We start from the raw sequence: 19,163 nt of genomic DNA on the forward strand, positions 1-19,163 counted from the left end.
ATCAAGAGGCAAGACACTTTGTATTTCAGTGCGGATCTCACGTTCCATTTCTGAGCAAACTGTTGTCGGTATTGTCAGGTGTCATGCTAGCAAGCAGATTAATTTTCGGTGAACAGCGCTAGTAGTTTCAAATAGTTATTTTCTGCCGAGTACAGCCGAAATTTATTGTTTTATGGATATTCTATGTCAAATATTGTATCTCAGATCACGCTAGTCCGTGAGGTACGTCGGTTCTGAGATTAAGTTATATAGTTTTCGTTGTGCACACAATTAGTATCTTTTGCGGGCCAACAAACAGTATTTCTCAGCAACTGAGTACAATACCTAAAGTACATGTTAAATGAGGGGAAACTTTCTGAAATCAATACACCCAATTTTCCCACATACTGACAATATTTTATAGAAGGCTTACCATAATAATAATAATAATATATGTGTAACTTGTCTGAAAAAGAAATAATTGTTTTGTGGAATTTTGTTATTTCGTACATAATTAAGTACAGTGAAGGGCAGCACGAAATAATGTTTAAGGTTTGACTACTCTCCGATCCGCACTTTTGTGTGAATGAGAATTTTAGTGCTTTTTTATTTTTCGGACAAATTTACAAGATCCCTACCTAACATGTATACTATTTAAAGAATTAACTTCAGAACTGGAAATCAGACATTCTTAGGTCGCACACACACACACACACAACCACTTACGCTTATTAGACACTTCTTTGTTAAATGTTCGCTTGTAGTCACGTTTATTTGATTTGGACACTTTCTCAGTCAACGGATCTGGTCTGGGAGGCCCTAGGTTCTTTGCGGCTAACTTTTCCTGCTAATTTTCTTTTCAGATTCAGCAGAGTTTATGTTGACACTGCAAATGAAAACCGATTTCTGGGCAGGAAACAACCAACTCCAAACTCAAAATTACTTTCGTAGGAATGATTAAGTTCAAGTTTTACTGTCTACCAACACTGTCACTTGACTAGAATAGAAAGCAGGGTCTGAGAACCAAAAGGGCCGAACGCATACTGTCGTCTATCCCACATTTAAGTGAATATTAGAGAAACCAATAAGACAGCTTTTCGTCAATGTTCGTATAAAATGTGGGCCTCAGCGCAATTAACCTGCAAATCAAACGATAACACGAGCGTGAATAAATGATGCAGTTTCACAGTCGACGATGATGTGCTCTGTGGTTCTCAGATGGGTTATTGTGTAATAAAATCCAATCAGTATAACATATACTGATGTCCGATCTAATTTTACTCTATAAAGAGCGAATTGGCGTATCTGAGGTGTGAGCTACCGTCTAGCGGGAATTATGCCGAGCGAACGGGACGAAAATCTGTTGTAGTGTGTTACCTCTCAGTGACATTGACGTCAATTTGTAGTTGAGTGGCAAGGGCTAGCTTTGCACTCCGTAAACTGTGAAAGTTGTTTATCAAATCGGTACGTATTTGCCCCTTAAGGCAATTACATTACGCCAGTTGCGCACTCGAAAAATGCTCCTTAAAAATCGCACAACTGATAGTGTTCGCTACGTCTTATCTTAGACAGGTTAAGGAAAGGCAAACCTACCTTTATAGCATTTGTAGAGTTAGAGAAAGCTATTGACAATGTTGACTGGAATACTCCCTCTGAAATTCTGAAGGTGGCACGAGTAAAATGCAGGGAACGAAAGGGTTTATACAACTTGTATAAAAACCAGATTTCAGTTATAAGAGCTGAGGGCATTAAAGGGAGCCGGTGATTGAAAAGGGAGTGACACAGGATTGTAGCTTATCCCCGATTTTATTTAATATGTACGCTGAACAAGCTGCAAAGGAAATCAAAGAAAAAGATGGAGTGGGAATTTTAAGTTCAGGGAAAAGAAATAAAAAGTTTGACGTTTGTCGATGACTTTGTAATTCTGTCAGAAACAACAAAGGGCTTAGAAGTGCAGTTGAACAGAATGGACAGTGTCTTGATAGTAGGATATAAGATGACCATCAACAAAAGCAAAACAGTGGTAATGGAATGTACTATAATTAAATCAGGCGATGCTGAGGGAATTAGATTAGGATCATCATCATCATCATCTCAGCCTTTTCCCGCGTCATGTGGGTCGGCGTTACTTTGGTGGATCCTTCTCTTCCATAAATGTCTATCCAGTGCTTCTTCCATGAGCCATCCTTTCTCCCTTAGGTCCCCTGCTACGTTGTCTTCCATCTCAGTTACGGTCTTTCCCATCTCTTTGGTCCTTCGATTTCTAGGTCTTCAATTCTTCTCCCTACATAGTACTCCACTCTTCTCTGCACATGTCCATACCATCTTAGCCTACTTTCTTGGATCTTCTTCCCTGTGGGCCCCACTTTCACTGTTCCCCTGATCTACTCATTCCTTAGTCTATCCTTTCGTGTCACCCCACTCATCCACCTTAACATTCTCATTTCTGCCACTTCCATCTTTTTCTCTTGGGCCTTTGTAATTGGTCAAGTTTCTGCAGTATACAGCATTGCAGGCCTCACCACAGACTTGTAAAGCTTTCCTTTCGCTCTGCAGCTAACTTTCTTATCACACAGTACTCCGCTCAGTTTCCTCCTGTTCGTCCAACCACTATTTATCCTGTGCTGCATTTCGGCCTCCAGTTCTCCATCACTTTGCATGTAAGAGCCTAGGTATTTACATTTCTTGACCAGCGTCAGTTGTTCTCCTTGCAGGTTAATATATAGATCTTTGGCATCCTCTGTACACATATACTCTGTTTTCACCCTGCTAATTCTCATTCGCCTTTCCTCTATAGCTTTCTTACACTGTTCAAGCTTGTCTTGAAGTGCCTCCTGGGTGGGTTCACAGATTACAACATCGTCGACAAACATCATGTTCCAAGGTGCCTCTTTTTTCACATCTTTGACTAGAACATCCATGACTAGGTCAAATAGGTATGGGCTGAGAGCAGATGCCTGATGCACTACTACTCTCACTGGAAATGCCTTTGTTGCACTGCTCCTCACATGTGTCATTGCACCTGCATACGTGTCGTCTACCACCCTGACATATTTTACTGGCAGGCATTTACTTCTCAGACATCTCCATATCTCTTGTCTCGGCACTCTGTCATATATTTCTCAAGATAGATAAAGGCCATATGCAGTTCGGCTTTTACTTCTCTGTGCCTCGCCATCAGTTGCATAAGTGCAAATATTGCGTCGGTTGTTCCTCTTCCCTGCATAAACCCAAACTGTTCTTCACATACTTCCGTTTCTAGACGCAACCTCTTCTCAAATATCCTTTCTCAGATCTTCAGCCGGCCGCTGTGGCCGAGTGGTTCGGAACCGCGCGACCGCTACGGTCTCAGGTTCGAATCCTGCCTCGGGCATGGATGAGTGTGATTTCCTTAGGTTAGTTAGGTTTAAGTAGTTCTAAGTTCTAGGGGACTGATGACCTCAGATGTTAAGTCCCATAGCGCTCAGAGCCATTTGAAATAGATCTTCACTGTGTGGGACATCAGCTTTATCCTTCTATAATTGCCACAGTTTTGGTTATCCCTTTTCCCCTTATACACTCCTGGAAATTGAAATAAGAACACCGTGAATTCATTGTCCCAGGAAGGGGAAACTTTATTGACACATTCCTGGGGTCAGATACATCACATGATCACACTGACAGAACCACAGGCACATAGACACAGGCAACAGAGCATGCACAATGTCGGCACTAGTACAGTGTATATCCACCTTTCGCAGCAATGCAGGCTGCTATTCTCCCATGGAGACGATCGTAGAGATGCTGGATGTAGTCCTGTGGAACGGCTTGCCATGCCATTTCCACCTGGCGCCTCAGTTGGACCAGCGTTCGTGCTGGACGTGCAGACCGCCTGAGACGACGCTTCATCGAGTCCCAAACATGCTCAATGGGGGACAGATCCGGAGATCTTGCTGGCCAGGGTAGTTGACTTACACCTTCTAGAGCACGTTGGGTGGCACGGGATACATGCGGACGTGCATTGTCCTGTTGGAACAGCAAGTTCCCTTGCCGGTCTAGGAATGGTAGAACGATGGGTTCGATGACGGTTTGGATGTACCGTGCACTATTCAGTGTCCCCTCGACGATCACCAGTGGTGTACGGCCAGTGTAGGAGATCGCTCCCCACACCATGATGCCGGGTGTTGGCCCTGTGTGTCTCGGTCGTATGCAGTCCTGATTGTGGCGCTCACCTGCACGGCGCCAAACACGCATACGACCATCATTGGCACCAAGGCAGAAGCGACTCTCATCGCTGAAGACGACACGTCTCCATTCGTCCCTCCATTCACGCCTGTCGCGACGCCACTGGAGGCGGGCTGCACGATGTTGGGACGTGAGCGGAAGACGGCCTAACGGTGTGCGGGACCGTAGCCCAGCTTCATGGAGACGGTTGCGAATGGTCCTCGCCGATACCCCAGGAGCAACAGTGTCCCTAATTTGCTGGGAAGTGGCGGTGCGGTCCCCTACGGCACTGCGTAGGATCCTACGGTCTTGGCGTGCATCCGTGCGTCGCTGCGGTCCGGTCCCAAGTCGACGGGCACGTGCACCTTCCGCCGACCACTGGCGACAACATCGATGTACTGTGGAGACCTCACGCCCCACGTGTTGAGCAATTCGGCGGTACGTCCACCCGGCCTCCCGCATGCCCACTATACGCCCTCGCTCAAAGTCCGTCAACTGCACATACGGTTCACGTCCACGCTGTCGCGGCATGCTACCAGTGTTAAAGACTGCGATGGAGCTCCGTATGCCACGGCAAACTGGCTGACACTGACGGCGGCGGTGCACAAATGCTGCGCAGCTAGCGCCATTCGACGGCCAACACCGCGGTTCCTGGTGTGTCCGCTGTGCCGTGCGTGTGATCATTGCTTGTACAGCCCTCTCGCAGTGTCCGGAGCAAGTATGGTGGGTCTGACACACCGGTGTCAATGTGTTCTTTTTTCCATTTCCAGGAGTGTATATGGGAACAAGTATACTACTCCTCCACGCATGTGGCATTCTTTCTCCATTCCAGATATTCTGCTTTAGATCCCAGAGAACATCACTTCCCTGTTCTCCTATACTTTTCCATGCTTCTATTGGGATTTGGTCTGCCCTAAGGACCTTCCCATTTTTCATTTTCTTCATTGCGTGTTCGACTTCTTCCCTACTTATATTTTGGAACAATTCCTTCATTTATATCTCCATCCTCATACTTCCCTTGTACGTTTCCCTCATCCAATAGTCTTTCAAAGTACTCCCACCAACTATTCAGGATTTTCTCAATGTCATGTAACACTACACCTGATTCATCCTTTACCTGCCCCATTAATGTTCAGCTACACTTCTAAGTCTCTTGTTATCTCTCACAGAATTGCAATGTCAGTGGCAAACCTTAAAAAAATTTGTTCAGTTGCCTCAACTGTAATTACCTTTCCAAATTTCCCATTGATTTCCTTTATTGTTTGCTCAATGTACAGGTTGAATAATATACAAGATAAGCTGTAACCCTGTCTCACTCCCTTTTCAACTATTGCTTCCCTTCCATGACCCTCGACTCTTATAATTGCCGTCTCGTTTCTGTACAAATTGAAGACAACCTTTCATTCACTGTATTTTATGTGCCTCACCTTCAGAATTTCAGAGAGTGTGCTGAAGCCAACAGTGCCTAAACGTTCTGTAAAACGACAAAAGCTGTAAACGTAGGTTCGCCTTTCTCCAGTCTATCTTCTAAGAAGAATCGTAGTGTTAATATTATCGCAAGTGTTTCTGCGTTTCTCTGTAACCAATATTGATCATCCCGAACCGGTTTGTACCAATCTTTTCATTCTTGTGTAAATAATTCGTGTCAATATTGGAAACCATAACTTATTATGTAACAGTTTTGTAATATTCAGCACCTACCTTCTTTGGAATCGGAGATACTATATTTTTCTTATCTTATAAGATAAAAAATTAAAAGTTATCCGCAGAATCGGCGAAGAAAGGAACGTTTGGAAAACACTGCCGAGAGGAAGCGTCAGGATGTAAGGTATGTGTTAAAACATAAGGAAGAACTAGTGGAAGCTATGAAGGTAAAAGAGTAGAGGAAGACAGGAATTGGAATATATCCAAAAATTAACTGAGGATGTTGTGTGCAGGTTCTACGCAGAGGTGAAGAGGTTGAAATAGGAGACCAGTTCATTGTGGGCCGCGACAAACTAGTCAGACGACTGATGACTCGAAACGAAAGCATTTTTCTTGACATCTGAGTGTATTCCGCTTGCAAATTCTTCATACAGAGCGGAATAGGTTTGTCTTGGGTGGTTTCCCCTAGGGTTTCAATCATTCTGGGGGAGTGCCATCTAATTCAGGTACCTCGTTTCGACTTAATATGTCTTTCAGGGCTCTGTCAAGTCCATCTCGCAGTAGGCCAAATGTGCTTTAAATTGAAAGAAATATTATATACGGCACTTAAGAGATCTGTACCAGATAAACCAATAAGAGGCTGTACTGATCCCCCTTGGTACACAAAACAGATCGGAACACTATTGCAGTAGCAACGAAAAACGCTTGTCATATTTAAAAGAGCGCAAAATCCTCCAAGTAGCGAAGTTTTACAGAAGCTCGAAATTAAGCGCGGACTTCAATACGAGATGCTTTTAATAGTTTCCACAACGGAACTCTGTCTCGAAATTTGGCACAAAACCCACAGCGAGTGGTAAAACCCTATCAATACCTTCACTGTGCGATAACAATGGTAATATTATCAACGACAGTGTCACTAAAGAAGTCACTAAACACGGTTTTCCGAAATTCTTTCACAAAAGAGAGAAGTAAATATCCATAATTCGAATCAAGAAGAACTACAAACAGGCGTAACTTAGAAGTAGGTATCCTCAGAGAAGTGAAGCACCTTAAAACCAGAATGTTGAGGCCTCTGGTCCAGACTGAATACCAGTCGGGTTCCTTTCAGAGTATGCTGGTACAATAGCTCCATACTTAGGAATCATATACAATCGCTCACTCGCAGAAAGACCAGTACTGACAGACTGGTAAGTTTCACAAGTCACAGTAATATCCAAGAAAGGAAATAGGAGTAATCCGCTGAATTACATAACCGCATCACTAACGTCTGATTGCAGTAGGATTTTGGAACATATATTGTGCTCGGACATTGTGAATCTCCTCGGAGAAAACGATTTATTGACAAACAGCCAGCACGGATTTAGAAAATATCGGTCTTGTGAAACATAAGTAGTTCTTTATGCTCGCGAAGTAATGACTGCTATCGACAGGGGACGTCAAATTGATTCGGTATTTTTAGATTTCCGTCAAATTGATTCGGTATTTTTAGATTTCCCTAAGGTTTTTGATGCCGTTCCTCACAACCGACTTCTAATTAATCGTGAGAATGGAGTACCGTCACAAATGTATGACTGGAGTAGTGATTTCGTGCCAGAAGATCACAGTTCGTAATAATTGACGCAAAGTCATCGAGTAAAACAGAAGGAATATCTGGCGTTCCCCAAGGAAGTTTTACAGGCCCTCTGCTATTCCTGATATACATAAACGATTTAGGAGGCAATCCGAACAGCGCTCTTAGATTGTCTACAGATTATGCTGCCATTTACCGTGCTGCAAAGTCATTAGATGATTAAAGCGAATTGCAAGATGATTTAGAGAAGATATCTGCGTGGTGCAAGAAATGACAGTTGACTCTAAATGATGAAGTGTGAAGTCATTCACACGAATACGAAAAGGAATCCGCTAAATTTCACACAAATCTAAAGGCTGTAAATTGATTTAATACTTACGGGTTACAATTACGAATAACATAAACTGGAAAGAACACTTAAATAAAGTTGTCAGGAAAGCGGACGAAAGACACTTACAAAATGTCACAGGTGTAATAAAGAGAATGCTTACAGTATGCTTGTCTGTCCCCTTCTGGAGTATTGCTGTTCAGTGGGAGCTCAGCATCAGATAGTATTGACGGAGAACTTTGAAAAAGTTCAAAGAAGGGTAGCCCGTTTTCTATTATCACGAGTTAGGAGAGATAATGCCGCGGATAAGACACAGGAACTGGGGTGGCAGTCATTGAAACAAAGGCGTGTTTCGCTGCGGCAACACCTTCTCATAAAATTTTAATCACCAATTTTCTGCTCAGAGTGTGAAATATTTTGTTGACGCCCACCTATATATGGAATAATGATCACCATAATAAAATAAAAGAAATCAGAGCTCGCACGGTAAGATTTAAGAGTTCGTTTTCCCCGAGTGCCCTTCGGGGATGGAGAGGTAAATACGAGGGTTGGAACTTTAATAGTGGCAACTATTTATTTACAGCTCGTGCAAAATAGATACGTGATTCAAAGTTTTATTGACCTTCAGAGTAGTCTCCAGCATTGTTTATAACCCGTTGCCAGTGATGTGGAAGTCGTAGTATACTCTTAGCAATGCCATGTGTGTTGACAGTTCGAGCGGCGCGGTCTATTGCCCGACGAATTTGTAGCAGTTCTGAAGCGAATGCCGTGAAGCGTTTCCTTCAGTTTAGAAATCGAGTTGAACTTACGAGGGCTTAAGTCAGGGGAGTGCAGTAGATGGCATAGCACTTAGCAGCCCCATCGGTCAAACAAATCAGTAACAGCTTGCACTGTACGTGCTTGAGCATTGTCCTGCAAAATGAGGGTCAGGTCCTGGAGAAAGTGCCATCACTTCCGTCTCTATGCCGTTCATTTTTGGAACACAACCTACGACCAGCTTAGAGACAGACGTGATGACACTTTCTGCAGGACCTGGCCATCATTTTGCAGGACAATGCTCCAGCACGTACAGTGCAAGCTGCTACTGATTTGTTTGACTGATGGGACTGCTAAGTACTGTACCACCTACTGCACTCCCCTGAGGTATGCGTTCGTGAGTTCAACTCGATTTCTAAACTGAAGGAAACACATTCACGGCATTCGCTTCAGAACTGCTACAAATTCGTCGGGCAATAGAACGCGTCGCTCGAACTGTCAACACAACTGGCACTGCTAAGAGTATCCTACGACTTCCACATCACTGTCAACGGGTTATACACAATGCTAGTGACTACTCTGAAGGCCAATAAAACTTTGAAACACGTATCCATTTTGTACGATATGTAAATAAATAGTTGCCACTATTAAAGTTTCAACCCTCGTAAGTGGTTTGAAAAATCGATGAACCCTGTGCTAGGCACTTAATTGTGGACTGCAGAGTAATCACGTACATGTAGAGGCTGGCGTAGATGTGTCCCATTTTATCTTCACATACTTCCCCTTTCCATAAGAGAATCATAACTTAATACACTCCTGGAAATTGAAATAAGAACACCGTGAATTCATTGTCCCAGGAAGGGGAAACTTTATTGACACATTCCTGGGGTCAGATACATCACATGATCACACTGACAGAACCACAGGCACATAGACACAGGCAACAGAGCATGCACAATGTCGGCACTAGTACAGTGTATATCCACCTTTCGCAGCAATGCAGGCTGCTATTCTCCCATGGAGACGATCGTAGAGATGCTGGATGTAGTCCTGTGGAACGGCTTGCCATGCCATTTCCACCTGGCGCCTCAGTTGGACCAGCGTTCGTGCTGGACGTGCAGACCGCGTGAGACGACGCTTCATCCAGTCCCAAACATGCTCAATGGGGGACAGATCCGGAGATCTTGCTGGCCAGGGTAGTTGACTTACACCTTCTAGAGCACGTTGGGTGGCACGGGATACATACGGACGTGCATTGTCCTGTTGGAACAGCAAGTTCCCTTGCCGGTCTAGGAATGGTAGAACGATGGGTTCGATGACGGTTTGGATGTACCGTGCACTATTCAGTGTCCCCTCGACGATCACCAGTGGTGTACGGCCAGTGTAGGAGATCGCTCCCCACACCATGATGCCGGGTGTTGGCCCTGTGTGCCTCGGTCGTATGCAGTCCTGATTGTGGCGCTCACCTGCACGGCGCCAAACACGCATACGACCATCATTGGCACCAAGGCAGAAGCGACTCTCATCGCTGAAGACGACACGTCTGCATTCGTCACTCCATTCACGCCTGTCGCGACACCACTGGAGGCGGGCTGCACGATGTTGGGGCGTGAGCGGAAGACGGCCTAACGGTGTGCGGGACCGTAGCCCAGCTTCATGGAGACGGTTGCGAATAGTCCTCGCCGATACCCCAGGAGCAACAGTGTCCCTAATTTGCTGGGAAGTGGCGGTGCGGTCCCCTACGGCACTGCGTAGGATCCTACGGTCTTGGCGTGCATCCGTGCGTCGCTGCGGTCCGGTCCCAGGTCGACGGGCACGTGCACCTTCCGCCGACCACTGGCGACAACATCAATGTACTGTGGAGACCTCACGCCCCACGTGTTGAGCAATTCGGCGGTACGTCCACCCGGCCTCCCGCATGCCCACTGTACGCCCTCGCTCAAAGTCCGTCAACTGCACATACGGTTCACGTCCACGCTGTCGCGGCATGCTACCAGTGTTAAAGACTGCGATGGAGCTCCGTATGCCACGGCAAACTGGCTGACACTGACGGCGGCGGTGCACAAATGCTGCGCAGCTAGCGCCATTCGACGGCCAACACCGCGGTTCCTGGTGTGTCCGCTGTGCCGTGCGTGTGATCATTGCTTGTACAGCCCTCTCGCAGTGTCCGGAGCAAGTATGGTGGGTCTGACACACCGGTGTCAATGTGTTCTTTTTTCCATTTCCAGGAGTGTAGTTAACTCCATGAGCATCGGAAGTGGGCTTGCAATGCCGTGTCTACGTCGTGATATTTGAGGTAATTGCTTCCCTGTTTGCCTCCACATTAGGAAGTGCTGCAGCTCCAATGACCACGACGTCGTCGAGACATTGGCCTGTCTCGTCTTCCCCGCCGGTCGTCAACAATTGTAAACACAGCTCTCAGACCGTGCTCTAAATGAGAGCAGGAACAGAGCCTTGCGGACAGCCCATTAGTCCCTCTTTACTGTGTCGGGCCTCAAGTTGTACATGCTGCTCTACTGTCCACCGCACTTACTGGGAAAGCGAAGATGCTAAGTGCGGCCACCAGAACTGTAGTTACGGTCGCAGCAGAGGCGGTTGATGGAGCCATTCGGAACGGGTGGGGGCGGACAGAGAGCTGGTCTGCCGCCGTCGCACAGCCCGGCTGCGCCCTAATTCTCGCACTAATGACGCACTAAAGCGCTAATTCCTCCTCCGGCCCGTCTCCTAACACTAAAGCCCAGGTAGCAGTCACAGAGCATAAAGGTAAGTAGAGCGGACGCCGGGAGGCGCGGCTTGTGTGCAGTGTCCCCCTCAACCACTGAGGTGCCGGCCGCTCCACGCAACTAGAATCGTGCGACGCAGGGCGAGTGAAATTTCAAGTGATCCGATCTGTCGTAGAAAAAATTGTTTTATGTACATGAAGCAAAGCCACACCCGTCTCTGTACTTAGTTTCTCAGTAAAACTTACCTTCCACATGGAAAAATAAAAGCTACTATTTTGCGATTCTCATATGTTCTCCGCTAAGCAGTCTTTCTTCTCATTCGATTTTGAGAAAACTGTCCAGTTAAAAAAAAAAAAAGAAAAGAAAAGAAAATCAGAATCTTACAAATCTTATAGCTGCACATCACAGCTTGATCATATACTTGCTTTTTTCGTTGTTGCCCACAGTTATTGTGATACTACATTTAAAGTACAATACCGCATGAGATGCCCGCTAAACGCTAAACTCACTGGGCAGAACAGGTGACAGGATTGTGGAAAGGGCCAAGGGTGGAGGTCAGTTTCTGCTTCTAATTGTCATTTATTTTAATTTAATAACCTTTAAACCAAAGTGGCACATAGCCTAATCTTTACCGAATGCAACCCTTTCACGGCTGAAGGCCTCCAACAAGAAATCTTAACAAGATAAAAACCCAATTAAGATAGCAATAAAATAATACGAAAAACAACATACGCAAAGTGCAATACAAATGGCTGAGAGCCACAATTAAATTTCAGAACTTCAGTTTATATTACCATAGTCTTTAAAGGCAGAAGGCCGCAGTGTTTAAGCTTGAAAGATAAATTTAGAAATTAATTTTGCAAAATATTAAGAAAACAAAACAAATAACCATAAGCCTAAAATTTAAAAAAGCTGACAACAGATAATTAAACACCGGTGGCACTCAGAAGGCCTCCAGAAGGTCGGTCTGCCCTCGTTCATTTAGGTGAGGCAGTTGGTGAGCCCAACTATACTTGATCCGTCGGAACCCAACAGGGGACAGCCACGGACCGACCGACACAACGACTTGTTTCCCGTCAATCAGTACATGAGAACTCAAACCAGCAATCTTACAAACGTGATAATCCACATTGGATTATGTATTAGCTGTCAAAATTACACATCATATTCGACAGCGACAACAGGTGAGGAAAGGACGGTTGTAATGTCCCCACAGAAAATACCCTCTACCAAGCACCAATTAATCATTTTCAATCAAACCATCCACATTCATTCACTTTGGAAAAGGTATCTGATCTGATTCTCTCGTAACATATGCGGCGACAGCTCGACGACGCCAAAGTATTTTCTAGTGCGTTTATTCTTTGAAATAACAGATGCATATATGCATTCTCCATGGTTGTTAGAGTGGTAACTAGGACAGCTTCTGGAGTATCTGTTGAGGGATTGACGTGTTTCTGAGAGATACATATTCTGCTTTTCTTCTCGCTAAAGCGAGCCAATTAACATTTGTGCCGCTAGCGGTTTGTTTGAAGAAAAAAAGACTGTAAAAGGAAAATAATTAAGGCGTGGAATCACCGGAGATCTGGACATGTAATGGAGATGGATTTAATACACAATTTCCTTCATAAATAAGGTTTGTGACATTTTTGTTCTGAAGTGGATGAACGAATGAGTTTTTTCTGAATCATTTGGTGATCACGTTGGCCCTGTAATTAGAGGGGAAGTTTCAGCTGTGTCGAAGAGAGCCTGCAATCACTGAGTCTGTGTTAAATCGTCCAAAAAGGCTTCGTACACATCTGGAATTCGCAATCTTTCGCAAAAGGAACAAATTGTCCAAACGATAGATTCTCCCGACTGAATACAGTGTTTAACAGTAATAATAAATGTAAAGATCTCTTACAGTAAGCCAGCCGCTGATTACCAAGACGAAGGACTCCACCAAAGATCCTATTTGGCTGATTTCACGTAATGAAATAATATATTAAAAACTGTACATAGATAAAGGAGAGAAAGAGAGAGAGCGAATGAAAATAGAGATAATACTAATAATCCTCCATTAGTCTAACTTTTCGCCTGTCTTATCACGGATCAGCCAAGAAATGGGAGGCCCTTACTTTACTGTATAGATTTATGTGTGAAGGTGAAGGGATCTTAAAGGCAACAGATACACGTCTATACAGACAAGACATTACACAAAGTTAGCGGCTAGCTGCATTCATCATCTATTCTTAGATGAAGAGACGGCAACTTATTATCCTTAACATGTAAAAATGTTGAACGCTGCCTGAAATTACGTTAGTGCCCAGGGCAGGTAGCCGGAACACTAACGGCCAGTGGGCAGAAAATTCCGCTCGTGCACTTGAATTTGAAACACGGTAATAATTAACTTCGCTCAAAAGAACACTGCCTGAATTTACGTCAGTGTCCAGGGCAGGTAACCAGAACACTAACGGCCACAAGACAGAAAATTCCACTGGTGCACCCAAATCGTAGTCGACCAAAATAGTTAATTGCAGCACATGACGGCTGAATTTCAGCAGTAGAACCATGTAGTGTTGCTCACTGGACTACAGTCTGGGACCGCGCGACCGCTACGGTCACATGTTCGAATCCTGCATGTTCTTAGGTTCGTTAGGTTCAAGTAGTTCTAAGTTCTAGGAGACTTACGACCTCACCAGTTGAGTCGCATAGTGCTCACAAGGGAACCTCCCCATCGCAAACCCCCCAGATTTAGTTATAAATTGACACAGTGGATAGGTCTTGAAAAACTGAACACAGATCAATCGAGAAAACAGGAAGAAGTTGTGTGGAACTATGAAAAAAAAAACAAAATATATAAACTGAGTAGTCCATGTGCAAGATAGGCAACATAAAGGACTACGATAGCTGATGAGCGTCGTGGTCTCGTGGTTAGAGTGAGCAACTGTGGAACGAAAGGTCCTTGGTTCGACTCATCCCCCGCGCGAAAATTTTACTTTCTTTATTTTCGCAGAGTTACGATCTGTCCGTTCATTCATTGACGTCTCTGTTCACTGTAATAAGTTTAGTGTCTGTGTTTTGCGACCGCACCGCAGAACCGTGCGATTAGTAGACGAAAGGACGTGCCTCTCCAATAGGAACCGAAAACATTTGATCGCAAGGTCATAGGTCAACCGATTCCTCCACAGGAAAACACGTCTGATATATTCTTTACGACACCGGTGACGGCATGTGCGTCACATGACAGGAATATGTTGTCGACCCACCTAACTTGCACACTTGGCGAATGGGTAAAAAGATTCTTCTACCTTGCCCCATTTAGGTTTTCTTGTGGATGTGATAATCACTCCAAAAAAAAAGTGATGAGAACATAAGAGTTTGTCACATAAACTGCATCAAATGAATACAACGGTTTCAGAGTCGCACAGTTTTCCCTGTGCTCTGTCAAAACATATGTTTTTTTTTTACGTTTTCAAATGTTTCCGTGCGTAGACCGTCAAATTCTGTATATGTCCAAGCAAATCTGAACATGTCCTGGAATTTTGGAGAGCGAAGTTGATTATGTGTGAGTGCCTGAACTTTGATAATTATCTGAAAATAAAAAATTAAAATTTTCACCCAATAGAAGATTTGAACCAAGGACCTGTCGTTCCATTGCCACTCACGCTAACCACGGGACCACGGCGCTCGTAAGCCATCACTGTCCTTGATGTTGCCTACCTTGCGCATGGACTACTCAGTTTGTATATTTTGCTTATTTTTTTCATAGTTCCACACAACTTCTTCCTGTTTTCTCGATTGATCCGTGTTCAGTTTTTCAAGGCCTATCCCTGTGCCAACTTATAACTAAATCTGAGGGGGGTGCGATTGGGAGGTTCCCTTGTCAGAGCCATTTGAACCTTTTTTTTTTCCACTGGAAAACCTCCCCAACAGCAAACCACCACAACATGAGTAGACGTGGCTTGGGTAGTTGACCACTACTCAACTTTGACGTCTTGGTCGGTGAACCACGAAGCATGTAGCAATCGGACAGCTCCACACACGCTCCGACACTGCCCAGGGGCAGCCAGCGGCCCCAGCCGACTGCACCGCGCGGACATAACTTCGCTCGTCCGCAACAACCGACCGACTGACTCCAGACCCCCTTGCCGGAAAATATGTATGCACCAAACCAAAGATGGTACACGGCGCAAATATCGATACACATCACTGCTGCCACATTTAGAAGGAAGAAGAATCACGGCGTAACCGCGACAAGGGCGGGAAACCAAACATACGTAGACAGCGAAGTTCACGAAAACGCATAGTTGGGAGAGGAGAGAACGGCTCACTTCACGTATTTTGAAACATTTGCCTTCGAAAACAGAGTCTCTGGCAAGTTTACGTTTCGTCCATTTCATGCCATACATTACCGCATACGAAATATAGCTAACATATTGAAATTGTTTTTAATGATGGAAGGAGACTCATACCCCATTCCGTTCTCGAGAAAATACGTGAGACATACTGTAGGTCCTGATTTAGGTTTTCCGTGATTTCCCTAAATCGCTTCAGGCAAATGCCGGGATGGTTCCTTTGAAAGGGCACGGCCGATTTCCTTCCCCATCCTTCCCTAACACGAGCTTGCGCTCCGTCTCTAATGACCTCGTTGTCGACGGGACGTTAAACACTAATATCCTCCTCCTCCTCCCCACATACTGTAGGTTGTCCGCGACGAGGTTGGCAGCTCTGCACAACACCCGCGGCTATTGCCGCCTGCTAAGCTGAGTGCGGGCTGTCTCGTGTTTCCTTTCTTCGTCTGCTGCTAATAAAAACCGAAATTTGAAATGAAAGAAAAATTTAATGAAATGAAAAGGCACTGGGTAGTCATTGACTCGTGACGATGACTGTACTTTTTTATGGTTCCGTAACTCGGTCGATGAAAATGGAACCGTTACAGAATCACTTTGTCTGTCAGACTGTTACGACCCCTTTTTTTCAGGGACAAATGGTCCCGTGGCAACATAAAAATTTCAACCTTCTACGTCAATGCAATTAAAAGAGTCGGCGACTTACGTCACATACACTGACCTTCCAGAACATTATTATCGCCTTCCTGAGAGCCGGTATCTTCATCTTGAGCACGGATAACAGCTCTTGGTAGGTCGCTGGAGGAAGCTGGAACCAAATCTGCACACACATGTCATCTAATTAGCGTAAATTCCGGGGAGGGGGGAGGGGGTGAAGACCTCACACGCCACATCCAGTCAAATCCCAGATGTGTACCATCGGGATCAGATCTGGCAAGATGAGGACCGCACATCAATTGGAACTCGCTACTGTGTTCCTCTAACCATTCCATTACACTCATGGTCTTGTCACATGTCGCATTATCTTCCTGAAAAACGCCACTAATGCCGGGAAACATGGTCGTCATGAAGGGGTATACGAGGTCTACAATCAGTGTACGACAATCTTTGGCTGTCAGGGTACCTATTTCGATCTCCAATAGACCCATGGATGCCCACATGAATGTTCCCCAGAGCTTAATGGAGTCGTCGCCAGCTTGTTTCAGTCCCGCAGTACAGGTGTCAAGCAGCTGTTCTCTTGGAAGACGACGGATTCGCGCTTTCCCATTGGCATGATGAAGGAGATATCGGGATTCATTAGATAATGCAATGTTCTGCCACTGTGCCAACGTCCAGTGCCGATGGTCACGTGCCCATTTCTGTCTTAGTTGCCGATGTCGTGGTGTTAATGTTGGCACATGCATGAGTCGTCGGCTGCGGTGGCCGATCGTTAGGAGTGTTCGGTGTGTGTTCAGACACACTTATTCTCTGCCCAGAATTACAGTCTGATGTTAGTTACGCCCCAGTTAGCCGCCTGTCCTGCTGTACCAGTCTACCCAGACTACGACGTCCAACATCCGTAACGAAGTAAGAAAATAAACGCCTACATCCGTCCCTATGTTGTCATTTATTGTGTAGCTACCGGTTTCGGCGCCGAAACTGGTAGCTACACAATAAATGACAACATGAAGACGGCAGTAGGCGTTTATTTTCTTACAGTAGTGAACGGCCGTAGTCCCTCAGACCTCCTGACACAAGGATGGGCGTACAAAAACTTCCCCTAAGGAGGGATGGCCGCCCAATCCCACCATCTCTGGACGTGAATTTACAATGAAATGCACACCTTTACCTGCTTACAGGCGTTGACAATTATCAACGTGAACAGTTGAATATGTGTGCCCCAACCGGGACTCGAACTCGTGATCTGCTTACATGGCAGACGCTCTTGGGGACGTAGGACATTGAGCGCATTTCCGTCGAATGGACAAAACACGCTCCTGTTGCAGTAAATGTGGTCATCCTGTTTCCACATGGAGTGCTGATGTGTTGTATATGTCTTTCTCCGACTTCTGCTCAGTTCCGAGTTAAACTGTAGCGATCACATGCGCGAGGCTTAGAAATGGGTTCGGCTGCAAGATGTGTAGGGTGTGACTAAAAACATGTTTTAATTTTACTGTAGCAGATAGGTTCGAGGATAGGTGACTCGTTTAGAGATATGAGAGTGCCTGAAATATGATTCACTTGTGGCTGTGAGCCTATGCAAGTATGTGCTTGAATGGGAAGATCTTATTCCAAATGATGAACGTAATTTCTAACATATAACGTAACACTAGAGATCTCAGAAGCTAGTGTACATTTTTCTTCTTACGACCTCAATCAGCACATCGTCTACTACTATTGTTCGTGTTGCTTCTCAATGAGTCATGGCCTATAACTCAGCGGATATATCGTGGAACCTCTGATATGATCTCGAGACAGAATGCGCTGCAAATAATAAAGAATTATCTAGTTGGGGTCGGTGTGAGGGAGTCGCCAATTCCTTAGCCGAATCACTTTCAAAGTTCATTATTTTCATCCCGAGGTTGCATCGTGGGCTTACATATTCCTACGATCACGGTCGTGGTATTTTGCTATTTGTCCAGAAAAAAGAAAAGTACCTCACTCAGAGGTAATGTCGTACCACCATTTGTAAAGCGGGTATAGCTTTTAACATGGATACTTGTGTACACCTGTAGAACAAAGAGCACGTGTGAGATTAACATGCAGTAGTTACTTTTATACTTAGCAGCAGTGGGTGCGTGATATGTATGTATTTCAGAATTAGGTTTATAAAGTAGGTGTTTGTGGAAAGAAGTCGTAAGGCAGGTACAGATATTTCAATTTACAGAGCCAGCGCCTTCGGTAGGGTGTATTTACGATACTTCGCTCATTGTCGAATGACGTTCAATTGAGATTACGATCGTAAGATGGGTGGCTTTCGTGAGAAATTTGAGAAGATTATGTATGGAGGTGCGTTTGTGCTGGACCGTTAATCCCTCCCATGTAAATTGTTCGGTTGACTGCTTCTGCACATTTCGTGTCTTTAGTTGAGAGAAGATCGATTGTGGTGCGCGCATCTGGCATGTGGAAGATATGTTTGGCTGTTCTCTAGACATGGGAAAGACCTTAGTTGGCTTGTAAATTATATGTATTATTTGGAGTGTGTTAGATCAGAAAGATCGGTATTCGCGTGTCGAAATATGATTTTTAATGTGTTTGTTTCTAGTTAGTCAGTGGTCTAGAGCACGCTCCACGTAGCTGAAGTTTCGTGTTTGTAGAGAAATGATTTCGAGTCTAAATGTCGGGAATTCTGTTGCGTTAGCGATCGGTAGGACGCCGCCTAGTGCTTGATATGGAGAAGTATAGCGAAAATGGTATAATATTATGGCAACAATACGTGTGTTCCTGTAATCACCGAGTCTGGAGATGTGCATAGAAAAACTTGCAGGCAAGGAAGCTGTGGTGTCACCGCTAGACACCACACTTGCTAGGTGGTAGCCTTTAAATCGGCCGCGGTCCGTTAGTAGACGTCGGACCCGCGTGTCACCACTATCAGTGATTACAGACCGAGCGCCGCCACACGGCAGGTCTAGAGAGACTTCCTAGCACTC

Source organism: Schistocerca piceifrons, chromosome 6 (assembly GCF_021461385.2).
Source record: "Schistocerca piceifrons isolate TAMUIC-IGC-003096 chromosome 6, iqSchPice1.1, whole genome shotgun sequence".
Taxonomy (NCBI): Eukaryota; Metazoa; Arthropoda; class Insecta; order Orthoptera; family Acrididae; genus Schistocerca; species Schistocerca piceifrons.